The sequence below is a fragment of the Astyanax mexicanus genome, chromosome 22 (genome assembly GCF_023375975.1).
Source record: "Astyanax mexicanus isolate ESR-SI-001 chromosome 22, AstMex3_surface, whole genome shotgun sequence".
Lineage (NCBI taxonomy): Eukaryota > Metazoa > Chordata > Actinopteri > Characiformes > Acestrorhamphidae > Astyanax > Astyanax mexicanus.
Genome location: NC_064429.1, coordinates 18,669,887 through 18,694,681, shown reverse-complemented (window position 1 = coordinate 18,694,681; position 24,795 = coordinate 18,669,887). Strand labels below are relative to the sequence as shown.

Genomic DNA, 24,795 nt, shown 5'->3' with positions numbered 1-24,795 from the left:
TATTATTAGCCATCGACAATAAAGTTTAAGGTTATTATTAAGGATATCATCAGTTAAGATCAATGACCCATTCCATTACCCAGAGTGTAAAAAAAAAAAACCTGCTTAACTACATGTCACATGATGTCACAGAAATGATTAAACTCACTGTACTATTCATAAAAGAGTATTTGAATAGTAGAATAGCAGAAACTGTCGCTGCTGATGTATTTTGTCTGCTTCTCAAAAGATGATAAATATTGTGTATTGTAAAATTCTCTTTAAATATTGTGATACATTATTTTTTACCATATCACCCAGCTTTATTATTGTGTGATTATGTACACTACAGGCATTTATACTGTTCATATCGATACTGGAATTATATTCTATCACCCAAGGTTAAGAAATTGATTGTGATATATATACATTTTGGACATATCGTCCAACCCTACATACCACTATTCCAGTGTGGTTGATAATGGCATCCAGCCCTATTAGCGACATTTGTAGAAGGCGGGTAGCCTAATGGACTGTTAAGAAAGGCACGGCTGCTGCTTGAATGCTCCAGGAATTCCTCTCAAGTCTTCAAATCCCTGGAGAGGATGTAATTTTGAGGGCTGTCCTCCTCCTTGTACTAATGTCAGGAAGTTTTCACTTGTCCTCAAACACTGACCTTCAGCCACAAAGATGTGTAAGTATGATAAAGAGCTGAGGACGACTCTTAACTGCTGATTCTCAGAAAGGACACAGTTGTTTTCTCATAGTGCTTTGTGTAGTTTTTCTTTCACTATTCAAACCTGCATTGAGACGTTGGTTTTGTTGTTGTCAGATTTCTGTGAAGGTCTTGTTGTGGGTCCTGTGTGGGGATTGATATGCTGTGGTAGCTTGGTTGGAAGTTGGAAAAACACGGCCTGTAGTACAGTCTGTGTGTGTGAGAGACCCTTTAGGAAACAATAGCATCATTATATGCAACAGTGAAAGGGATTGTCAGCAACTTCCAAATATCACTGCCAGTGAAATGTAGCCTCTGTTGCGCACATCTGAAGCAGGAGGCCGTACTCCTTCTTTTGAATGACTTTTCTTGGATCCCTTCTCCAGAGATTTCAACAAGAGGTCATTTTGGATTCTTCCTCTGCAAGTTTAGCCAGTTTCTCACAGGAGAACTTCTGGACGAAGTCCATGTTTAGAGTCGGGCAGGTCGTATTAAACCTGTGATGATGCACTCTGTGAGGAAGATTAGAGCTGAACATTGGCATATCTAGAAAGCAGTGGTTCTATGAAGTCTTTCCAGTGCTGGGAACAATTTTAGAGGCTCTTTAAGTTGTTTTGTACGGTGTATATCTCAAAAAATTAGAGATTTTATGGCTCATGTGAAACTAAATGGTCCTTACTCTTTCAAATAAGAGTTCAAAAAGTATCAAAACATACTAATTAATTTAAATGTATCCAGTCCATAAATGAAAACTAGGCTGTAGGCTGTTTCATTAGTTTAAAAAACATTAATCTGACTCTGTTTTCCTTTACTTTCCTTTACTTTGTTAGAGCTTGTGTAATTTTGGTGTGACCACAGATCCATAATAATTGGAATAAGAGGATGATTTCACCTTCACAAAAGATAGAATGTTGTTTAGCTCCATATAACTTATATTTACCATCTTCCAAGGACATGTTTGAAGGCACTGACTTTAAAATATCCAGTTTTCCTGTCTTAAAGAAGCAGTAACAGCCTTTTTTTAATATTTGAACAACAAAAACATCACATTTAGGCTTCTCGGTGGGAAATATTTACTTATGAACATATTAAAATAACATTTTACAGCATGAAATCTGTACAATAACAATCTTTTGTATTTTAATTTGTTAACAAATTGGAAACCATCTCCCAGCATCTATATTTGCCTTCCAACAAGTTTCTGGTTTGTAAGAATGTGATGTTAAAGCAGCACAATGTACAAACGTACGATGCTGCTCCATAGTACCAGTCCCTGGGTGGCCGTGCTATATAATAGAGAAGTGTGGTGGGGGATGGAAACAAAAAACACACAGGCTTTGTCCATTTTAATGGTTGATTGGTCCAGGCTGCTTACTTGAATTGTGCTGTTGAATGATTGAGACTTTGAAACCTGAGAGCTGTAGAATTTTCTTTCTTGTTTCTTTATATCCTTCTTAGCTGCTTAAATTGCAACGCTACAAGGTGCTTATTGGCAACACCCCTCCTATGGGGCTGTTTTCATGAAGCAAAACAGGTGTTCTTAAGTACAGTGCAAAGTCAAAAAAAGCATGAGAAGCTCATGTCCAAAGCTTACTTTCTCAGGCACTGCTAGACCACAAGCACCTAAATACTGAGTAATGAACATATGGCTTAAGCCTGCCTTAAGTTATCACCTTGCTGAGAAGCCTCTGCACGTGGAGATCAAAGATCAGGTCTGCGGTAAAGGGAACATCACCTCTGGCTTGCTGTTGAGCTGTAAAAGCCACCCTGCTGCTCCCTGTTTATCCAGGGGAAATTACTTCCACTTTGCTGCTTGGTTAGAACTGTTTGCAAATCTAATCTGCCTTGGTGCTGTCACTGCAAGCCTGTGTCATGACCACCATAACCAGGAGAGAATGGTCCTGTGTTTTGGTTAGGAGAGCAAAGAAGACCTTATTTCAGTGTATTCATTTTAAAATGAGCGTTTAAGTGTGAGTTGTATAAATGTAGCTTTTAGTTCTAATTTCTGGGAAATCTCTAACACTTGCATGACTAGTGGTTGATACAAGCAATTTGAACACTTTATCATAAAGCAGGATTTATAGCTGAAATATTTTTGCTCTGTAATAATAAAATATACCAGTCCTTCTATAAAGGCCTAAAATTGCATTTCTTACAAAGCACAACATGGTGAATTAGGCATAATTGCTAATGGCTATTTGGTGATGCTAACTGTTTTCCAAGTTCCAGTTGTTATTTTTTTATGTCAGATGAATAGCACTGTTCTGGTTAGATTTGTATGTTCTCTGCTTTTTAGTTATTTGGGGAGTGGGAGAAATTTTGCTTGGTGAATTAAATCATGACAAGGCAAGAGTTATTCTTATGAGTTTGGGTTTTTGTCTTTTTTGGGTTTTTGTTTTTGTTGTTTTTGTCTTGATGTACCAAACGTAGACACAGATAACTGTAAAAATATCCCCATTATTCCTAATGCAAGTTGCTCTTGTGTCATTATTATATAATGTATTTTGTGTCTGTTCCAAAACTTTCCTCTGCTAAATATTCACTATATAACAAACCAGCTCTTGTTTGTTCCTGCTCCCTGCACTGAGCTCTGTTTCTGAGAGATCTGTTCAAACATCTAACTGGGACTCGCCCCTTTACATGAGAGTGGCAATAATTAGCAGAGGATAATTATGGCTCATCAGATGCAAGAGAAACCTGATGCTACATGTTTTCAAGTTACCAGTTGTGCAGCATTGCTGAGCAAATCTGTACACTTTCCAGCTTGGCAAGATCATGCCATGCCCACAAAGCATCTTAATAAACTTTTTAAACTCCTGTGGTTCCTGGCCTGTCTCCTCACTGGTGTAATTAAGAAATAACTTCCAATCAGTAATCCTCAGAATGTCATGAAAGTCCCTGAGCATAATAGGTTAAAATTGCTAGTGTTGTTTTTAATTAAATGCTCTGTTGCTTATGGCATGATTAGACTATGTTTGCATTATTTTCTCTTCTATAGAAATGAAGCCAAAATTGCTTGCCATGTTGCCAAATTGCAACCGGAGGTGGCCAACTTATTTGGTAGACCCACCTCCTCTTCTCCCAGTTGATTTTTTACTGGATACTCCATTTATCTTGTTAGTTTGATCATGCAGTAGAAAAAAATCAGTTCATGTAAGTTTGACTACAACCGAAGTCCTTCTATGCAAGTAAGTTCGCTCTGTGATCGTCTTTGCAACACCAGAGGCTAGTCATCTAGGGTCATGCAAGGACAGCCTCCAATCTCTATGATATAGGGATAAACCTAAATAGAGTTTTAACAGTGTATTTTAAATCACTGAGGAAATTTAACACAAATTTCACAAATCTGTCAAAGTAATACCCATACATCTTGAAATATAGCAGATTAAATAATGTTTATTCTAAAGGGGAAAAGTGCCAATATTAAAGTAGAGGACACTAACTGTTGGAATTATACATTGGTGATGAAAAGCATAGAGTTCAGAGGAGAAAAATGGCTGGAAAATTTGGGCTGATTTGGGTGGAGCCACACATACTGCAACCTGTTTCACTTTTGAGGGACATTGTACTGTCCAGGTTTGCTACAGTTGCTGGGGAGTAATGGCATATACATGTGCAGTTAGGAAAACGAATGGAAAACTAGGACGTAATGGAAACCTAGGACTTTTTTAAAAGACCCTCAGAATGAGGCTCTGAGCTGTTGGTAAAAAGCTCATTTCACCACAATACGTTTGATTTTCATTCCCCAGAGTGTAATTCTGTTGAATTGTTTGTGTTCTGTGGCAAACAGTGTGTTTTAACATGTCATTGCCTTGATGTAATTAATTAGCGCCGAGTGCATTGAGCGTAATCAGTAGCAAGTAAGAGCTTTTGCTGTGGGCTCATGACTGGGCCAGGAAGCGATTATCGGGATGATCAAAGCTTTGGCATGACTTTTAAGCAGCCTGTTCATTTAGAGCTTGCTAGATTTACAAGATTATCAGGAAAATGGGTCCAAATGCTGCCAGAGGCTCACGACTGCTTCTTGCTTACTGTTTGTAACACAGTGCTCTTTTTATTTGCAATGCTTCAAAGAAAAAGTCTTAAAGAACTTTCCTGTTTTGGACAGGTACCAGAGATGTATGATTATCTCGAGATCAAGAAGTCACATCAGACACATTGACAGATTTGACTTTCAGACACATAGTTTAATGATGTTTATTGTACTCCAGAAAAGAAATATCTAGTTTACTCAATACATTACACAGTAGTTTTTTTTGTTAACTCTATTTGAGGACATTAGAGGTCATCCAACTCAAACAGCTTAGTTCAGTCACATGCTGCAAGTCAGATGTGTCAACAGTGCACAATATATTTATCTAAATTTTCACTCTACTAGCTTTAACCCTTACCATTACACATTTTAGAGGCTACTCTACATTTGCTTCTTATACAATCTTATCTTTCTGTTCCACCTTAAATGGTGCGTAAGTATTGGGCAGCGTGTGCAGAGTGTGCTAGTTCCAGGTTGAAGCTGCTGCTTTATTTAAGGTGGAACACTAAAAATTAAAATAAGGGACTTAATACAAACTGTTTTTTGTGCTCAGTTTAATTAAAGGGACCAGTTCAGATTGAATTGCTGACTAATGTATACCACTAAATCATGAGGTTGATCTACAAAAGTGTAACATGTCTGATGTGCTCTAACTGGTCTGTAATGATTCTCACACACTACTCAATTCTCTTTCCAGCTGTCTGCTCTGACTGCCGAAACTCTAACTAGCACAAAATCAGCTAGACTGGTAATCATTGCAAAAAATGGTGTAAAGATTTCCCTAGTGGAGTGGAGGACTGGGGTCACTGGGGTTTGAACAGTTTCTAGGTGGGGGCAATGTCTCAGCATTTACTTAAAAAGAAAGTTTATTGAAAATCCGGACAATACAAATCAAACATATACAATTTAGACACATTTATAGTTTGTTCTTTATGTGTTCCAAGTGGGATAACTATCAGATTTTCAGATAATCAGAATATATTATGGCATTAGTTAGAATTTTAAATAAATGGCTGTTGCACACTTTTTGTTGCTTTGTTACCTATATACTTAGAGTTTGTCAACTTCTTGCTTTTTGAAGTTATATTTTAATTTCTACTAAATTTTTAAATGTCATTTCAAGACCAGTTTGTCTGTGTAAGTGTGCTCACAGCCACTCGCACTTTCCTGCTGTTTATTAATAATGATGTATGTGCAGTTGGAAATTATGCACAGCTTCATTTTCTTCCACACTCTTTCTAATTTAAAAGCATCAAAACTACCATGAGATATTATAAAACAGTAAAATAAACTATTATGTAATTTTGCATAGTACTTTTTTTCATACGCAGATTATAAACACATCAGTCACAAAATTAAAACCAGCTCTGTTCATATATTACACTGGTCAGCCATAACATTATAATCACCTTCGTGTTTCTAAATTCCTTGTAGCTGGTTTTAATATTACCCTAAAACCTAATCCAAGATTTTTTGTATCAATCATTTGATTCATTGAAATACCTATGCTTTTTAAGTAAATATATATAATGTCAATTAGCCTATTAAATATCAGGATTCATTATGGTTTATTACAGATACTTTACTTTAAATGTACCAAGTAGTCATGCAAAAAGAAATCCTGTGTTGAGGACAAAGTTGCATCGAGATGCATCAATAATAATAATCGCATTGAATCGTAAAGTGCCTAGAAATTCCAATCCCCAATATTCACTGTCTAAAATGAAGACTTGAAAAGTTGTGTGGCTCTACCACCGATGACAAATGGTTAGGGACTTCCTTCCCCCTGTTCCCATGTAAACATTCCAGGACAACTGGGACAGAAGACGTCATGATCAAGTTTACCACGTTCCAGGCGAGCCAACAGATGATAATGGTTCTTCAGTGTTACTGCTTTCACCCCTTTGGGTCATTTAACACCGAGGCTTTATAGTGGGATGTTTTGTCTTGTCTTGTCTGGGAATGGGAAGTGAGTATTTTCACTCTCGTATTAAGTTTCAGCTTTGTAAAGTAAAGAATGTCTTCAGGCCATGGTCTGCAAAAGCTGGCAGTTTTTCAGTTTTTCTTAAATGGAACCCATCAGCGCTAGTTTTTATGGCGATCTTACGCACAACATGAATTGGTGTGAATTGGTGAACACAATGGCTGTCAATGATGTGGCTGTGCAGACTGTCCAAAGTGCAGTTTAAGTGAACTGCCCGTTTTTTGTGACATCAGAGCCCCTCGCTGCGGTCATTGTGTCCGGAAAGGCTTGAGTTCCTGCTGGTCCTTGTCTAGCTTTGAAGTCTGAACTGTAGAGTTGTGTGAGTGAAGCTTCTGTCAGGGACATCTGTCGAAATGAAGGGCCAGGCCTTTGTCTAATTGCCATATCCCCCTCTTGTTTTCCTCATGGGGATCTGTCATAGACTGCACACTCCCCCTTAGCTTTGAATGCTGATAGCATCCAGCTGCAGACTTGAGAAAGCCGGATGCTTGGGAAGTTAATAAAATGAGCATTCAGACGCAAATGTGCACTTTTTAAGTAATTATTACCCTGTAATCTCATGATTGACCAGTATTTCTGTGTATAATAAACTAATACATTTAATGCACTAATTGTATTCCTATTTTTAATAAAAGCAGCTAGCAAACATCTCTATTGTGTCTACTTGAGACTTGGAAAGCTGCTAACTACAGCCCTACAGCACTGAACTTTTGTGGTTAATGTACTGTAATACAAAGATTAAATTACTCTACTCACCTCAGCCCACATGCTTCTATCACTTTTCGACACTGGCAAGTATCTCTCAAATGCTGTGGAATGACCTTAAACCGTTCATGCTCAGAAACCTTCCAGCGTGGTGGAATTATAACAATTCTGTAAAGAGGAGTGAGCAAAACAGATCATTGGATCGTTGTCCTGCCACAAAACCCAAGTTTGTTTCAGCTTGAGGTCACAAACACATGGCCGGATATTCTCCTTTGAAACTTTATGGTAGAATTCAGCGGAATTCATGATTCGATTTATCACAGCCTGAAGCAGCAAAACAGCTGAAATGCTTTGTTACTTTTACGCCAGCTGTAATGGGACACACCTTTCAAAAAGTTCAACTTTGGTCTTGTCAGTCCACAAAATTGTTTTAAGACAAATTAAGACGAGCCTTAATGTTCTTTTTGCTCAGACGTGGTTTTCGTGAGACAAGTGAGGCCTGCAGTTCTTTGGATGTTGTTTTGAGTTTTTTTGTGGGTAAGATGAGTCGCTGCTGCGCTCTTGGGGTAATTGTGGTTGGCCGGCCACTCCTGGGAAGGTTCACCTCTGTTCCATGTTTTCGCCATTTGTGGACAATGGCTCTTATTGAGGTTCACTGGAGTCCCAAAGTTTTTAAATGGCTTTATAACCTTTTCTAGACTTGATAAATCTCAATTTCTTTTCTTTCTCATTTGTTTTTGAGCATTAGCATGATGTCTAGTTTTTTTATTGGTCTATTTTGCTTGGTCAGGCAGGTCCTATTTAAGTGATTTCTTGATTGAGAACAGGTGTGCAGTTAACAGGCCTGGATGTGGCTAGAGAAATTAAGTTTAGGTGTGATAAACCACAGTTAAGTTGTGTTTTAACTAGGGGGCAAAAGGTTTAGATTTTTTTTTCTCCCTTATTAAAAACCTTCATTTAAAAATTGCATTTTGTGTTTACTTGTGTTGTCTTTGACTAAAATATACATTTGTTTGATGATCTAAAACACACTTTCACACCATAAGTGTATATAGTAAGCATGTGACTTTCCTTGGGGCACAAAATGTAAAAAAAAAGTGGATTGACAATAATTTACAACCCTGTTATTTTGTTTTACAAAATGAATAAAACTGGTTTTCATTTTTCAATGTACTCATGACTTAATGAAGAAATAGGGGTTAGATTTATACTTGAAGCACATGTTCAATTCTCTGGCTTTTGCACTGCTCCTCCCACCTTCCTCATATCAAAGTTCACATCCACAGGGGCTTCTTATGATTGATCCGTCTCCAGTCATCTGATTGTTATCTTTTTGTGTTTTATCATATTTAAATGGAAGCAAAAATTAAGGCACTCTTTATTTGTTCTATATCAGAACTATAAATTACTCAAGACCACAGTGTGGTGTATGCAATTCAAAATGTTGGCGATCGTTCAGACTTTTACCTTGCTTGGTGAATTGCTACTACCATTGGTGGAGGTGGATGCCAGGCTAATGCATCATCATGTCTTAAGATGAAATGCACTTTAGTTTTAGGAACTAAACACATTTCAAACAAATCATACCCCACTGGTCAGCTACAGGGAGGACAGAGTTTGTACCTGCAACTATAAAGAAACTTCTGTCTGGTTTCATGGAGATACAAATGGAGGTAAAAACACATCTTTGTATATCTTTGTAACTGTTATGATTATTTTGGATGAATGCCTGCAGGTTGCTTTGTGCCACATATTTGCCGTGAGCAGGTGGTCTTTATTTGCTTCACTAAAAGACACATGATTGAGCACCACATGTCTTAACGTGAAGATAACTCTCGAGGAAAGAGTATCTGCTGTCAGCTGCTGAGATTCTCCTGAGCAGAAAACTCCAACGTGGCAAATTTGTCCGACCTCTCACAGAGGCCTTTTTGTTCTTTATGATCTTAAGCCTCGTCTTTCAAAGTCACTATTTTTGCAAGCTTAATTGCATGCCTTTCATATCTGAAATGATGGGTTAACACCTTCAGTGAAGAGAAACTTAAGTGTAGATAGCATGTTGTGATTGCAAGTAGAAGCTGCTGTGTTTCTGGTGTATTCTGTGCAGTTTTAATTTCTGCACTACATATAAAGACATGTTTGAATTCTTAACTTTTATAAAGATTCCTGCTTGAGTAATGCATTAAGACTTGTATACAACCTTCTTTACTGTGTTTCTACTTAAACATTTAAATAAACAAAGAAAAATAAATGTTTATTAGAATTATTGTACATTTTAGAACCAATTTAAAAAGAAATGGAATTAATATTTAATGCTCTGTATATATATATATATATATATATATATATATATATATATATATATATATATATATATATATATATATATATATATATATTTAAACTTGTTCAGTTATGTACTTTATAAAGATGAAAATAATCAGTTAATCTAAAAGAAACTGCTATTTTACACCTTGCAAATCTGATTTACTGCCCAAGTCTGATTTACTTTTTGGTGTTGTTGCATTCCCATTAGGTCTGCAGATTTTTTTGATAAAAAGATTAGTCATGGTTATTTTTATCATGCTCTCCATTGGTCAGGATTATAGTCCAATGCCAGTTTTACTGCACCTTGACAGCTAAACATTAAGGGTCATAGAATTATTTTGAAATTTTAATAGTTGGCGTACTTATTAACCAAAAATTACAAATCAAATTATAGGCAGGATGTTGCTATTTTCAGAAAATTCTAGGACGCATAACTATTATTAGAATATTAACATAATGTATATAATACTTTGAATTTGAATGTTTTCTATTTTCAGGATTTTTTTTTTGTAATAGTTTTTTGGTCTTCTCTTAATAATTACCAGGCTGCCAAAAAGCCTTCACTTCAGACCAATCAAAGTGAAAATGGTACTGTTTTGTAAAAATCGGCATCCATAGATTTTGGGCAAGTTTGGGCAAGCTGCTAAAGGGCAAGTTTTGGACAGACCTTGAGCTGGATATTTTTAGTGGACCTGGCAACTCTGTTCCTAGTGAATCTCTGGTGAAGCTGCAGCTCATGGTGAACTCGCTCTCTGCTTTCTCTATCACTCCATATACATTGGAAGCCACTAAATGTGCGATTTATATGCTGAAAATATGTTTAAATGTATAATGAGCTGATAAACAGTGAGTACAGCTGTTGTCCCACAGTGAAATTCTGTGTCGACAATTGTTTTTTATAGTTGCCGTTAGTGCTGGGCGATTTTCACAGTTAATTTGGTTAATTCGAAATACAGATTTAATGCCATTTTTAAAATGGAGTAATCGCAAATTCACATATTTACATACAGATATTTTATCTTTTTAATCTAACATAACCAAAGATGCTACTTATTTCAGAAGTGTTTATCTGTCTTACCTTGGTTACCGGTGCCTTCCTCAGACCAACATGCACAAATTTTCTAAACATGCAGTTAGACTTTTTAGTAGGGGGAAAAATAGATTAAAATCAGATTTTTTTTTGTGGAAAAATCTAAGATTCTTATGTTATTATAATTGCCCATCACTAGTTGACGTTGTCCAATTATGTGGACTAATCATTCAGCCCTAGTTCATATTGTCTTGTTTGTGAACAGTACACTCTTTTTCATGTCCTGAAAGTAACCCTTATTTTCACAAGCTGTTGTGTCATGCTTTTTTGTTTACAGTACCTTCATTCTGTTGCTCATCCTAAACAATGAGAAGGAAGACACAAATGCTACATTCACACAACATTAAAAAGTGGCCCAAACTATTTTAACACAGACATTTTCAGTTCCGATTTGGGTCACTTATAATGTGATATATGTGAAATCCAATACAATTCAATATGTCCTATGGCACTACTACTCTGTGTGAAGACAGCAGTGAGGGAGGATTTCAATGGCGGGATTTCTCAGAAAAACAAATAACAATACTACAATCTAAACAGGGGTGGATCCATCCTGTTGATGAGATCTAAGAACATAACTGTGTGAGGGAGCTGGTAAAAGACGCCCACTCTATTTTCAGGCATCTGCACTGTTCCCTTGCGGCGTGATGCACAGCAGGCAGTGTGGATTTGGTCCTGTGCCACCAGAACTACTGCGACGAAAGCATTCAAATGTGCGGCTTTTGAACCCTGCCCTGAATAGATTGGCCTTGGGCAGCTTAAGGGAACTCCTTGCCTGACGAGGCTTGCCATAATTGAGTGTTTTGATAGCTCTTCATGATTGAGTGCACTGAAGACATCAGGCGCTCAGCAAGAGACTCCAACCAGGCAGGGAATCCAGTGAGTTAAAACCTCAAAAGTGGTGCTTTTATACATTGATTGTTGCCTCCTATTGAAGGTATGAATAGAGTTGAGGCGAAAAAGGAGTCAAATGAAGAACCCTCTCCAGCAGTTGGAATGCAGTCTGGTTGTAAATAGAGTTGGTGTGCTTCAAACTTCAAATTTTGGGCAGGAACAGGCAAGTCTAAAAAGAAATGTTCATTTTTTTCAAAAAAGCATTCAGATCGTGTAAATCCTTGGAAATGACATGGAGAAGAATCTTTTCAGGAGTTTAAAGGGTGTGTTCAGCTTTGTGCAGCCAGTGTTTGCAGGAGAGAAGAGCTGGGTGTATATCATGTATGATTGTTTCTTTTGCTGCTTTTGCTTCTATGGGTGAAAAGAAAAACAGACATGTAAGATACTTGACTTGGGGATACAGTGGCTTGCAAAAGTATTCATACCTCTTGGGTGGAGATAAACACAGAGCAATCTTGAAAGAAAAAATGAGACTGGGAAGGAGATTCACCTTCCAGCAAAACAATGACCCTTAAACATACAGCCAAAGAATTAAGAAATATTCATTTGTAAGTCAGAATTAAGAAATATTCATTTGTAAGTCCTGACCTAAATCTCAAAATTGTTTTTCACAGACGCTTTTCAAGCAACCTGGCTGAGCTCGAAGTATTGTAAGGTGACCTACAACCATAAAATGTACAGAAGCCGGCGTTAGAGGGAGCAAAATTGGCCCTGCTCCCTCTGGGTGGGTAGATGGCGCTCTCTCCCCACATCACTCCTATGGTGATGTCCGCAGCACAGGGAGTCTGTGAGCTGATGTATCAGAACCGAGCCGCTGCGCTTTCCTCCAAGCGCGCTGGCTGCTCTGTAATGCTGCATCAGCAGCAGCTCGATAAGAAGCGGTGGCTGGCTTCACATGTATCGGAGGAAGCATGTGCTAGTCTTCACCATCCTGGTGTGTTGGGGCATCACTAGTGATAGGGGGAGTCCTAATGAGTGGGTTGGGTAATTGGCTGTGTAAATTGGGGAGAAAATGGGAAAAATTAGAAATAAAAATTATATAAAATGTACAGAAATTACATGGGGTATGAATACATTTGCAATCCACTGTATTTTACAAAAGATTAGTTTGAAAACTGGGCTTGTAGAAGCAGCTTGCTGATGGAGCTGTTCCTTCTGTCACTGTTATGACCAAATGTCTGAACCATTGGGCAGAGAGTGCAAGTAAACTAACTTTGATTTGTCTAAGTCTGAAGTCTAAAATTGTAGCAAAGGCATGTTAGTGTGATTGTTGCTGCAGAAACAGAAGAATCCCCCAGCAGAACAAATTTTTACCATCATCCATTAGCTGATCACCAAAAGTCTTCATTTTTTTTAGGATACACAATAAGGACAAAAGTATTGGGACACCTGCATATTCATTGTTTCTTCCAAGATCCAAGAAAGATATTAAATAAAGAGTTTCTCGTGCTTTCTTGGGTCAGGAAGTTCATGTTTATCCTTCTCAGACAGTCCTGTTCCTGCAGCTTTTTCTGTGTGAATTTGCACATCTGTTGTTGGAAGCTAATGTAGTTGAATGCATTCATTAAAATGGTATATAGAAACATTTGCATTTTTAGTGGATGTAAAAACACTGAGTTGTATACACGCTGGCATCAACTTAAAGTAAATTGTAATTGTTGTCACTTACTTATGTGGAAATAAGTTTAATTTGGTGATCGTGACTGTCGTAGTTCAGATGTGTGCAGTGTGTACTATGGGAAACTAGGTTTCTTTAGAGAATTCAACCCAGTAGCCGCAAGCCTCCTCAGGTTTCAGTCAGTGGTGCTTCCTACGCCCAGATGGCCTGCTCGAATTACCTCTGTACTATCAGATCCACGTTGACTGCATAGCTGGCCTCAGACTCACAGTCCCTATGGGTATTCCTGTGTTTGGGTGCTAAGCAGTAGAGAGTCTACTCTAAATACATGTACTCTAGGTACAGAAAAGTGCATTCCCGGGCTTGAGTAGTATGGCCTAAATTATGGAAATATAAGTAAACCTAAATTTTATCAATTTAAACAGGTGTACTGTGTACTAGTTCTGTGTGCTAGGTCTGAGCACACGTCTCAAACTGCCTTCATTAAGTTTACAGCACAGCCAAAGCACCAGAACCTGAGTTTTTTTCCACTGTATACCTGTATTTGTCCAGTAAGAGTAGTTTCAATTAGGGATGCACCAATGTTGGAATATTAGACATGTATATATCTGCCAATGTCGATCCTGTTTTTAGCAACAAACTGTCTGGGCAAAAAAAATCCTAGTATCGTTGTGCATCCTTAGCTTCAATATTTTATGTATTTTATCACCAGAGCTCAGCTCGGCTTACTGCTGACATGAACTGAAGCTACAACTGTGAGGTGCTAGGCCTGTGGTGGCTTCATTTCCATTTATAAAAGATGTGCTGTTTGTAGTTTAAAAAAATACATTTAATGTGCACTTTTCTGGTTGTCTGGGCTAAATTGTGTGTTATCCAAAAGGCTTTTAAAACAAACACTTCTGAGAGCTGCAATTTGAGTGTGCAACTGTGGCTAAACATCAGTAAAATGGTTAATTCCAAATTAGATGTTTCTACAGCATACTTTTCCTATATGGACTGAGGAGTGAAGAGTATATTTTAAACTCTTTTTACATACAGTAAAAATGGTTATGTTTTTTTTGTTTTAACGAAGTAATGAAAATGTAGTATTTTATGATTGAGATCCCTTAACTGATCACTTTACACAGAGCTACAGTAGATAATTGCTTCCACTTGTTTCCAGGCATCTTGATTTACACTTGTTTTACTCCTGTTGCTCTTTTTTCCCAGTAAGTAGAGGCTTGCTACCATATGCTGCTTGTGGCAACTTTTGAAATACCGGATTTGAAGTATACCCTCCAGATGTCTGAAAAATGGTCTCCAATTAAACACTGAGGAGTTTAAGGCACTGGCGGATTCAGCCTGGGTTCATACCACCCTCTGAGGTTTAACGCCCCACTTCTATCCTAACAGTCTGAAACTGTTAACTTTCAGCCCTGTAATCTCCAGATGTGTTGTGGTCAAGCTTCTAATTTGTTGGCGGACCTAGCTATCATCTTGGAGGAGGGGTTGACTTATCGTTTTAAACACAGCTGGAAGACATGGTTGGGTGTCAGACATAAGTGTTTCCTCTAGGACTTTTTTCAGCAGCAGAAGCACCACACACACTGACTGTTTTTTAGCTGGAAGCTTAATATGGCTTTAATTTAATGTAGTGCCGAAAAAATCTATGTCCCATGCATTAAAGTGCATTGTAGATGTAGTTACTTCCACTATATACCAATATCAGCATACTCCTAGATTGCTACAGGTTTCACAGGTGGCACCTATGCTTGTGAAATTACCATATTTTTGGTATATCATGTAGTGTGTGTTCTCTCTTGTGACTCAATATTGTACTGGTTCAGTGTGAATACACAAGGTGAAAGTGGAAGGATTCATCGACAACATATTAGCTGAATTTCAAATAAAATGCAGCAAGTCTGATCAGATTTTGTGATCTATATTTTGTGAGTTATTGCAGCATTACTTGAGGTCACAGGACCCTGCAGTGCAGTGGCGATACAGACCTTGTGCAGTGCTGCCGAACCCATTTAAAGCCAGGGTGGAAAGGCCTTTTCAGTTTGCTCTTCATGTTTTTAATTCCTATATTTGAAAAAATATTTTACATTAACCTGTCTGATGGAGGTAGCAGCATAAAGACCTAACCGGATAGCCCTCTTAAAAGAACAGAGATACGTTTTTTAAATCCTCAGTGTCCTCTCATTACTTTCCCACCACGCTCCGCAAACCAGCAAGCTGATTGGATGTTTCTCCAGAGAGGAAATTTATTTGGGGCTTTGATTTGGCGCCCCCTCTAGTGCAGCACCCCATGTGTCGCATAGGCTGCATACCCCCTTTTTGCGCCACTGATAGTAGGCCTTGCTTGAAACCAAAATTGCAAGTCAGATGCTGAAGTTAATGAGATCTCTTCTGTGGTCTGTCCAGACTTTAGTCCTTAGCTTAGCTCCACAGCAGAGCAGCAGCGAAGCCTAGCTTTTCAGTAAAGCCCATAATGGGCCTCTCATGTTTCTGTTTTTACAAATAAAGGCAGGCTTGCCTTGGTAACAGAGTTTGCATGCTGATAACGCCTCCTGTTGTGGTGTTTTCTCCTGTGAGAGAGGACAGACAAGTTAATGTGTGTTTACTGAAAAGATCACCTTTTTGCACCCTCATTCGAAGCAGCCCCCGGGGACGTGTACCTGCGCTCGGCCTGGTTTGTTTATTGAAATTAGCTCGCATTGTGCCCTTTTCAGCTGGACTGATGAAAGCAGGCTTTACAGGGTTTTCAGCCCTTTTTCTTTAGCGGTATCTGAATGTTCAATGTTTCCGAAGATTTGTTATTGACAGCTTCTAGGTGATGAGTTGTGAACAGGTCCTCTTCCCTCGATGCGCCACAGTCCAAATTCTTCAGAGCATGTTATTATCTATAGGTGTTATTCAAATCTGCTCACCTGACCCAGTGTCTGCTATGTAAATGGTAGGTAAGCAATACTTGGAACAGCGCCAGGCTTTTTGTGTAATGCAGGGTGCCAACTAGGACTGTCTGCTCTGTGTTGGCTTTAATTAAACATATTTCTATGTTAAACTCTATGTATCCTGAATTGTTAATTGGATATTGAGAATATAATTAGCAAGGAACATTAAATGAAGCGAGCACCAGTACCAAGAAGACAAAGACTCCATCCACACAAAAATCAAATATTTTTTTTTAAATACAGTCTCATATAACATATATGAAATATTAGGACATATTAGAGCGTCGCAATATATAGTTTAAGCATCAAGATCGCAATGTGCGCATGAGCAGTAGTCACATCGCAGGACGTGTGATATCACTATAACGTGCGATATCACAGTTAAATCAAACACATCATGTTGGAATGTTTTGATTCTTGACAAAAGAAGTAGATACACAGCATTGTGTCTGTGTAAGTGACAGCTTCTGCTGCCTGAGAATTGTGAGGAGGGGATTGGGGGCAGGAGTAAACACAAGGTAACCGCTGAATCCATCCACATGGTTGGGCACATGCTTGTCCAGCACAGTTTTAATCCCAGAAAAACGCTCTTATTTACCTTGTATAAAGCCATTTAAATGCCTGATTACTGTTGTAAAGGGCCAATTACTGTTGTTTTGCTGTTTTCCACAGGTTTTGAGTGCTCGGCACTGACTCTGCTCTTGATTGGTCCGGGTGTGAGACCGGGTAGGGACGGAGCTGGTGACGTCATGGTCCCTGCATTGTTTAATATCGAGATTTAGATCGTCGAAAAATGCGCTGTAAAATGTTTCCAATAGAATAGCAGATAAAAACCTTAGACATTTAAACATCTCCAGATACTTGTTGATGGGGCATAGTTATTATTACTTATTTCATATTAATACACACCTCTACACACTCTACATCAGTTCTGTCAGCCTAGTTTTTTTTCTGCTGAACACCAAAAGCCACCCCCATTCCAGCTCAGCTTAGCTCCACCAACCAAAACATTCCCGTGGTAAACAGGGGTCTAAGCACTCAGCCTTGTGCTCTCAGTGGACAATGCGACTCCTAATTTGATGAGTGCTCATTGATTCGTTAAGCCCCGCATGCTGTTACTCAACTTATTCCCAGGCATTCCTCGGGTGTCAAGGTCATACGCTGAGCCTTGTTCCATAGGAGCAGTCCACTCGGGGTGCCATGTCTACGTGTGGAGCAACAAGAGTGTCTGACTTCTTCTCATTCGTCTGAGGGCAGGCTAATTTAGCTTAATGAGGGGGATGGCTTCCCCTTTTGAGAGCTGTGGTTCCTTTCAGTGTTCTTTCCTCATCATTAGTGACCTGTACTTTTATTTCTGTAAAGCTGCTTACAATGTCGCTCTATATAATTGAATTAAATAAAACTAAATAATGGCTTCTGAAAATTAACCAAGGCTTAAATAAGTAAGTGCAGCTTTAGGGAGTGTTCATTGAAGATAATGTGCAGCTATTTCGCAGAAATTAAAATATTGGTCCATATAGCTGAGGATATGTACAGTCTCCTATCTGTATGTTTAAGGCTAAGGACCAAGATCTCTCAGATTTTGAGCAGAAGGAGCTTTAAATATGTATAATTATTGGCAAAGCCTTGATACAGAGGTACAACATATTGCCAAAAGTATTCACTTAACTGCCTTGGGTTTGGGGATGTAAGGATTTAATGCAGCTGTTTAGCCATACAGTCCATTGCATGAAGCTTTCTACACTGAAGCCACTTGCAGTTTGAAGATATGTACAAATTGGCTCTGCAGAAAGTTGGTGCCTCAGGATCAACTGACCCAGTCCTGTAATTTTATTTTATTTTCAATTAATTCCTAGTTGCTTCCACTTATAATACCACTGATAGATTATTGTGGAATATTCTTTACCATGCTGTAATTTACTGAAGCAGTCTGCATGCATAGGTGTTTTCTTTTATATACCTGTGGGCTTGAAAGTGATTGGAACCTAAGTTAATAAGATAATACAATAGCATATTGCAGGGATGAGCGTTTAATAGATTTTTTTTGTCTAGTCATGTGATTTTGCCCTGTCCAGGCTGTGACATAGAACAACATGGAGAAGTACTCTAAGAAGATTGCAGAGTCAATTAATCAACTAGAGCAACTCATATAATAATGTGTTAATTGAATTTAATTGTGATTTTGTATTCGTTTAAATATTGTAAGACTTGCTCTTTCGTTGTTTTAAGGTAGTTAAGGTAAAGTAAGGTAGTACCACTGCTCCACAGTTCTGTGCTGGAAGGATTTACACTCATAATCTAGCCCATGCCTGGCATTAGGCATCATGATGCCAACAGGTTCATGTTTATCTGCGCTAGATTCCTATTCAGTTGGAAAAATCTTCCACCAGGGATGAGATATTGTGTGTGTAGAGCAGTGTGTATGCATTTGCATGTCTGCATGTCAGCAATGCGTGTGACTTAAGTTAGCTGAATGCCTTAGATTAAAGAGGTATCCACAAACATCTGGATGTATACACTATAATATATAGTAGGTATTAGATTAATTTTAGTTTAATTACAAAGCAGAAAATGTGCCCACATCTAGCCAGAGCTGTATATAATTGTATATTTACATCATAATGTATGACTGTTTTCTTTGTGCTTTAGAAAATGTAAGATTTTAAGTCTGTACAGTGCATTTCCAATTTCTGCAGCACATTGGTCCATATCTCCTTCATATATAAATAGTTGCATCTAGATTGAAACTTTGGATAGTCATGTCAAACAATGCAGTTGTTTTAAGTGACGAGTCCTGTTTTTGTCTTGGTGGAGACTACTAACAATTTGTTGTTGCATGTCCGATGCACAATGTCAGCAGGCATGATGCCACAGGACAGGCAAACCAAGCAATTGCCCAGACAATGACAGGTTATGAATTGAATGCAACAACAAACTGTGAGAGTTCCTTTAAATTTTAATCAATTGACTCTGACGGTCAATTCAGGAAAGTAAAACACTGTTATTAGAGTCCTGCTGAAGGGGCCTCTCCCACTAGTTGCTGACAGTAGAATATAACCAGACTGGAACATGTTCAGCAGTATTCTTGCACACCAGCTTTTACATTATTGTCGGTAAAACACTAAAACACTAGAACAGATCAAACCTCAACCTCTCCTTTGTATTCATTTAAAAGCTGTTTGACCAGTGGTAGGATGGTCCCCCCTTATATGTGAATTTTGGTCCTCCTAAGGTTTCATCCTCCTCCAGCTCTGAGGGAGTTTTTCCTTGCCTTCACGCTCACTCGGGGTTCTGAATTATATGTTCAGTGTTTTGCCTGATTCTTTGTTCTGTCTGATTCTTTGTTCTGTAAAGATGCTTTGTGACATCAGTTGTAAAAAGCGCAATTTGATCTATTGTGCAGTCAATTTAGCTTGGAGCCCCCAAATCTTCATTACAGCCATGACAGCCCAAAGTTACCTTTAAGTGGTCTTGCAACCAGTGGTCATATCTTTCTCTAAATGCACACTTCGATGTGCTCTTTCAACAGGACAATGCTCTTCCACATACTGCTGCCATTGTAAGATCTTGCCTTGGAGACACAAATGGTACACCATGGTCGGCAGCATTAACAGGTCTATCCTTAACTGAAAATGTGTGAGATGCTATTGGACACTTGACTCTTGTCCAAAATGTGCAGAAAAACCTGCATGAGAATATTTACATTCGCTTTACAAATCAACATTACCTTCTGGGTGCCATTATTTTTGCAAACCTTTCTTTGGTTCTTTGACGATGAGTGTACATTTGAGTCACCCTCGCACCCTGACTAAGCCTCATGCACTGGGTTTAAGTTTTCCTATGAGATGGTCTGTACTCCGGTCTCGTGTAATTGGGGGCTGGATCAGATGTGCGTTTCTCACTTTGATGTGTGGGAACAGTGACTTCCAGGTCACACTACCACTGTCTGTCTGCCCCAATAGCTCTGTTATTACAACTCTGTGCTTCCTGCTGAGAGGAGTTCCTCCAGTGCTGCCCCTACTCCCTACACAATGCAGGCCATTATCTGCATGAGGACACACCAATAATATCATACCCTCATGACCTCATGACCCTTCCTGCCACTGGCAGTGAAACACAAATGCAAAATGACTGTGTTGAAAGTTAAGTTCCCATTTGCTCTCATAATTGGTGGAGACCACAATATGGAAAGCAGATTGTTCAGTTTCAGAGGCGTTATGTAAATTACTACCTGAGAAATGACAGCGTTTAAGATAGATATGGGATGCTATTAGTGGTGTGGTACAGGAAGAAAAGTTTATATATGAGTTAAACAGTGCTTGCTTTGAGGAGATAGAGGTTAGTGTGGACTGGTTAGGTTCTTTATTCTCTGTTAAAAAATGAATTGTGTGAAGGAAAAGTACATGGATATTTCATAGAAGCACCCATCTTTAAAAAAAGTGTCCTTCCAGTTAGACTAAAGAATACACCAATTGACAAAATCTAATGTAACACTCTCTGAATGTGTTGTTGGATTTTAGTGAAAGTTGTGAATGTAACGAAGATATATAGGTAGTATATCTTAGGTAGGGTGTCCTGATTCTTGAGGGGTAGAGAAAGTGTTGGGGCTACATGGCCCCTCAAACTGCGATTTTTTTCAGAGGCACACTCCAAACAGAAGGCTATGAGAATCACTGGCGACCAAAGAAACTCACAAATTTGGTTATTTTCCTTGTTAAACATTATTATGAACACAATATTAGCATAGTTTAATGTATAGTTATTTTTCATAGCCATTTTCCTTATAACAAGAATAAAAAAGTAGCAGTAACAGTTCATCTTAATAGATAGCTAGCTAACTAGCTTTTCTGTTCCACCTCAAATGGTGCAACAGATTGCAGAGGCTGCAGCATTTAAGGTGAAATGGAACAATAACATAAAAGCTAATAAAAACTAATTTCAGCTCTCCACCACAGAGAAATTAAGAAATAGACAATAATAATTAACTTTTGCACCACCTGCCCCCTTATTAAAGACATATGATGCCATGAAGTTGACTAGCTAAACTTGTCCAATTATTAAGGGGAGGATTTTACCCCTTTCCCTTGTAACTTTGTTTTAAAGGAAAGGGTTACACTTAAACAAGGGGGTAGGGAAATGGAATTGGGCCTGACTGTATTTTTTGAAGACTTAATAACTCATCATCGTCGTCAGATCTCAAACAGAACCTGAATTCATTGCTAAAGATGATAAGGTGTCAGTCCATAACAGTCTTGGGTTCTTGTTCACAACACCACTGCAAATAAAGGCAACAGTTGGTGGCTGGCAGATGGTCTTAAGGATGTGCCCCTCTTAAAGTCTATTAACTGGACAAAATTTATTTGAGTGTGTTGTAGAGCAATAAATAATGTCTCACCAAGAAGTGCACTACCAAACATAGCCTCTGAGAGCCTGTTTATTCAGCAGCAGTGGAATCACTTTTACGCCCTCTTGTGGCAAGGCCTCACATTTCTGACATATCTGCATGCCTAGTTTTGCCTGATTTTTTTTATTTTTTTGCCAGACAGTGTAAATGTGCTTAAGATCTGCCATAGAATGCATTGTTAACCCTTTCCAGACTAGGGGAATAATCCCGATTTTTGGATATTTTCTTAATTTTGCCTTTAAAGGCACTTTCATTTAAAATAATACCCACATATTTTATATCAAAATGTTCAGAATAATCTCAACTATCTCAATAATAAGGGAATAAGTGGCCTGGAGGATGTATGAAGAGATTATGTGGCCCTAAACCTCAAAAATGTGAAATCCGATTTAAAAATTATTCCTATATAATGTTAAAAATATATTTTACTCGTGTGGATAAAATGTTTTGGTGCTTGAAATTGATTTACTAAAGTCTTAGCTTCACATCAGTAGTTAACTATATATAAAATAATATATAAATGTAAAATAAAGATATAAAATTATTTTTTTGTAAAAACGTTTATTCAGTAGCATGTTGCCATTCTACTTGACACAACAGCAAACAGCCATAAACTTGGACATAAACATAAAAAAAATCACTGTTCATTAGTAAATGTTTACTTTACTGTATTAAAAAACATTGTCTGTTCATTAGAAAATGCCTACTTTCACATATAAAAGCTAACTAAGTTTCCCTTTCTCCCACTCACCTAAGTGGAATGCAGAAGAGCCCACCTGAAGAGACGGTGGATTTACTCTCTTTTATTTCACTACACTTCACTTTACACCTAAACAGACTACCAGTGTTTTGCATTCACTACACACACAAATAAAAATTAAGAATAAAACTAAATACAACAAAGTCTAATTTGAACATAACAGTATGATATATATGGCACAATCCATCAGTGGTCATAAAATGTTTATTTGTATGCAATTTGTAAGTGAAGCTTACTTTTACTAAAAGAAAGAAAAACTTTATACAATAAATATTTACTAATGGGTAGAAAATGAATTTTCCAATAGCAAAGTAAATATTTACTGTGTACTAATCAATTTTGTCAGATCATGACTATAGAAACCTAACTAGCTTCAGTGTTTACTGTGTGTGTGCATGAGTGAGTGAGTGAGTGAGTGAGAGAGAGAGAGAGAGAGAGAGAGAGAGAGAGAGAGAGAGAGTGTCGGTATGTGTGTGTGTGTGTGTGTGTGTGTGTGAAAGAGAGAGTGTGTGAGTGTGTGTGTTCGCGTGTGTGTATGGGAGAGGGAGAGAGAGAGAGATTCCAGCTTCTCTATCAGCCCTGCGTTTCCCCAAAGATCCTTTCTCTACATACGGCAGCAGCATTTAGCTCGCTAGCTCGCGAACTCACATAACAAAACATCCCTAATGAGTGACAGTTTTATAAATACACTAAATACACTCACAGATCTTCAGTTGGATCCTGATCGGTTCTATATTTTTCCTCATTATAAGAATCAAAGCCGCTGATGCACTTCTACCTAAAACCGCTGCTTCTCTAACGCTGCTGTAACTTGAGCCGCGGTGAACTGTTTACACCCCGCCCCCACGTGTCTTTCTATATGACTCAGACTGATGTAATCATGTGTGGGAGGGTTTTTTGTGATTTTCTGAAAGCCTATTGGTCAGTTTTACACAACCAACAGAGATGACAGACACATGAATCCACCAATTATAGATGAGAGGCTGGTGACAGACACATGAATCCACCAGTCGCAGATGAGAGGCTGGTGATAGACACGCGAATCCACCAGTCACACAAGAGAGGCGGACCGTATTGCTCGTCTAAAAGGCATATAAATCCGGACCTGAGTGACGTACAGACTCAGGATTGGATATCATAAAAGGGCGGACTCTGTTGATTCAGGAAATGTTTGAACTGTGTTTCTGTGCCGTATTATTGCAAATCTATTTATAGAAACACCCAGCAACGCTGCGTTTGACGCGCCCGCGCGTCCGTCGTCTGGAAAGGGTTAAGTATTTCATTTTGTTCTTTGAGGTATAGATAGTAAATGTTTGACTTTGGTTGTGAAAAATCTGAAAATGGACCTCATTGCTGCAAACTCAGGGTTATGCCCATAACATCTACAACATAAAAAATATATTATAATACTTGCATAGAGCTTTAACAAATAGACTATTCCATTAAAATATATATGTATCAACTCCAATTTTAAGTCTTTCTGAACACATTAAAGCATCCATATAGTTTCAATGCAATTCTGCAGCCATTCTTATCATGTCACATCCCTTTACATACCAGTGCTCTTCTGTCAGGATCTTGGCAGAGCATGTAATGGAGAATAATACCTGTAGAATGGCTTAAATCCCGTCACCCTGATTGTTCATACTCATCTGAGCTCTTTTGTCTCCCTCCCTACCTTCCTTACTTACCTACTTGATGTACCACTTGTTTACGAAATGTAATGTTAAGGCTCACCAAATAAATAAACTATACTGAATTGCAGGACAGGCTTTTACATTTTGATAATTCTCCAACATATATGTTGTTTGGCTGGAACTCAATAAGCCAACAGAAGAGAAGTCAGGGATATCGGAACAAACTATAGTTGATGAGCTTAATATGGTGCTGGTTTCAGTTTAAATGACTTTTTCCTTTGTTCTATGGTTGGCAGAGATTAAAAAACAGTTAGTTTTAATGTCATGTTCAGTTGAATTACAATACACATTTGCAAGTAATTTAATGGAAGAACTGTAATAATTAAACATAGAAATTGTTTTGGTACATTAACATACTAAATAATCTGTTAAAACTAGTGCACCATCATTACAAGTTGAATAATAGCTTAAACTAACATCACATCCTGTTACATATCACCACAGTGATTAAATAGTTTTAAAGTTTCTAGGTAAACATAGTTTACCTGTTAATACTTAGATATTTAACACTGTATGCCTGTCAATACAGCATCTTTTTTTAGATGATATATTGCCCCAGAAATAATTGAGATAAATATTATTATTGTTTTAAAACCATTTAATGGCACTGATAGGACATTAAACAGATAACAGGGCTAACACTAAATATATATTA

The 24,795-nt window shown here is 38.0% G+C and overlaps 1 protein-coding gene across 1 annotated transcript in view; it reads left to right on the top strand.

Annotated features, from left to right (window-relative positions):
* The window catches only part of kank1a (KN motif and ankyrin repeat domains 1a), a 96,500-nt gene that overhangs the window by 2,885 nt on the left and 68,820 nt on the right, over nucleotides 1–24,795 (top strand). The window lies entirely within an intron of this gene.